Raw genomic sequence first — 2,487 nt, 5'->3', positions numbered from 1 at the left:
TCCTTTTTTTTTTTTTTTTTTTTCCTTTTTGGTTTTTTTCGGGACCGGCAATGGATCGTAACACTCAGTGTCGTGCCCGTACCAGACCGGGACCGGCAACGGGATCACAACCCTCGGTGCTATGCCCGCACCTCGCTCTGCCAGTGAGCGGCCGGTCTGTATGTGGGATCCGAACCCTCGGAGGGAGCGCCGCCGCGCTTCCCAAGCGGCACACTGTAGCAGTGCGCCCCCGGGCTGGCCCCTAATTTCTGTCCTTTCTCCTTTCTTTCCTTCCATTCGTTTAACTTGCATCTACCCTACCATTTAGTACTCACCGTGTACTAGGCAGTAACTTCATAAGTTTACATCCTGATTTAAAAATTGTGCTTTACTCCAATCTGCAGATTTTTATTCAAATTATGATAAACACACAGCTTTTCTTGATTTAAAGGAATAAAATGATGTATGACTAACAAGTGGGTGGTGTGTAAACAAGCTATATGGAGCTGCTTGTTAGATGTGGTAGATCATAATGTAGCCAGAGGCTACAGTTTTCTATTTACACTTGTAAACATCCAGAGGAAGGCTCTCCGATGATGGGCACATTGAGCACATACATACAATAATCCTCTCAGATGGGAAGGGGGCATGTTTTAACCATCTAGAGAAAATGTTATATAGTTATGAATAATTATATTATATAATTTTATTATATAATATTTTATGTACATCATCTGATTTAATGCTCATACCATCTGATGTAGTACCAGCATGGTTTCATTAAAATTCGCATATTACAGATCAAAGACTGAGGCCTACAGAGACTTGCCAAGGTCACAGAACTACTCACTGGTAAAGCTAGGCTTTAAAGAATGACTCTAAATTTAGAGCCTTTTCTAATTCAAAAGGAACTGAGACTTTCAGTTAATAATTGCTTTTTAAATGCTTGACGCCCAAGGATGGGGCTTAAAATTTGACCCTGAACACTTCTCTTTTAATCCCCTTTCCCATCACACTTCCATTATCCTCACATTCAGAGGACACAAATTCTGCACAGGCAGCAACTGCTCAATGAACCCTCGACAAATACATAGAGGCAATTTTGTGGATAATTTGGGGATGGGAACTTGTTCCTTGTCAGGGGGAGAGTTTTCTTCGGCTCACATTCTCCAGATGAATCACCTAGGTTTATGCCATATTTGCATAGCTTCTCACCTCTCCCCTTCCCATGGACAGCAGTATCAGCCAGCCACAATGGCATATGTCCTTCACCACTTCATCCCCAGCAGCCTGCTCAGGCAGGGCCTGGCACGGAGCTGCCTGCGCCCAGAGAGGGAGGGGAGGAGGCAAGCGGCTCCCAGTGGCTGTCAGCTTTCCCAGCTGACTCAACTCGCCACCCCCCACGTCCCCCGCCCCTCACACGGCCTCCAGCCTCCTAACTTTCCATTTCCAGGCCTCTCGAACGTTCTGGAGTGGGAGCACCCCCTCCCGGTGCCAGGAGCACCTCGTCTGCAGCCCAGGGCGGCCAGGGCACCATGCCCGCTGGCCCGGCGGGCCCTCTCTCATTACAATTACCATCTGCTGTAATGGAGAGTTCGGAATATAGGTCAAGGTGCTCTCGGAAGGGCCCAGGGGAGGATCACCTGACCGGGACGTGTGTGACTCAGCGGGAAGAGAAGGGGAGGGGCGGAGCCAGAATCTCCCGGCATGCGGGACCTGGAGGAGGAGGTCAAGTTGCCTCTGTCGGGCTCATTGTCAGAGGTGGACAAAGAAGCTACTGGAGACAGAAGGAAGGATAAAATGACCTCTGGTGACCTATCTAAGGTGGAATCCAAATCCACTCCCAAGCAGGCTGTCACCGTCAGTGTGGCTGAAACCACTCCCGGCTCAGACTGTCTTTGCGGCTGTGAAGACCTAATTAGCTGCCTCCCTTTCAAAGTGAGAAACCAAATGAACAGACTGCTTATTGCTCCAGACTTCATCCACCCAGGCACCCTAAAAGAAACCAAAGCCACTGGTATATCACGCAAAGACAACCATCCCTATCAGAGGCAATTCCATTGTTTCCCCCAATTAATTTTGAATATGAAAATTACTAACCCATTTTTTTTTTTTACGGGTCCACACGGCAAGAGCCTCCTTTCAAGGGTTCGGCAGTTGCTGCTGTTGCTGGAGCAGCAGCTGCTCTGTCTGAGCCTCACTTCCTCTGGCTCCAGCTGCAGGTTCCTCCCGGTCAAGCAGGGAGTTTCCTCCTTCTCGGGGCTCTCAGCCCAGGCCTTGCTAGCTGGCCACCCTCACCTCCCACCCCCAGCTGCTCACCACCCTCTGCGGGTAGTTCTTCTGGGACTCCCTAGTTCCATGAGTCAGAGCCAGGCTGGAGACAGACAGCAGGCTTCCTTTATTAAATCAGCCTCCTGGCCTGCACACCACAGAAGGAAGCTATAATTACTCATTTGGCCCAGCTCTGAGAACTGAGCCACAGACGCTTGACTAGGAGGGATGGTTCCT

At 49.5% G+C, this 2,487-nt stretch overlaps 1 protein-coding gene across 2 annotated transcripts in view; it reads right to left on the bottom strand.

Moving 5' to 3' along the window:
* The window catches only part of CHD9 (chromodomain helicase DNA binding protein 9), a 209,296-nt gene extending 207,105 nt beyond the window's left edge, over positions 1-2,191 (bottom strand). For both annotated transcript variants that reach the window (XM_008567795.1, XM_008567796.1), the window contains exon 1: positions 2,080-2,191. The gene's annotated coding sequence lies outside the window, so the exon portion shown is untranslated. The remainder of the gene's footprint in view (positions 1-2,079) is intronic.
* Positions 2,192-2,487: the final 296 nt, after the last annotated feature.

The sequence above is a fragment of the Galeopterus variegatus genome, unplaced genomic scaffold (genome assembly GCF_000696425.1).
Source record: "Galeopterus variegatus unplaced genomic scaffold, G_variegatus-3.0.2 Scaffold345, whole genome shotgun sequence".
NCBI classification, from domain to species: domain Eukaryota; kingdom Metazoa; phylum Chordata; class Mammalia; order Dermoptera; family Cynocephalidae; genus Galeopterus; species Galeopterus variegatus.
This window is presented reverse-complemented; position numbering and strand designations above follow the sequence as displayed.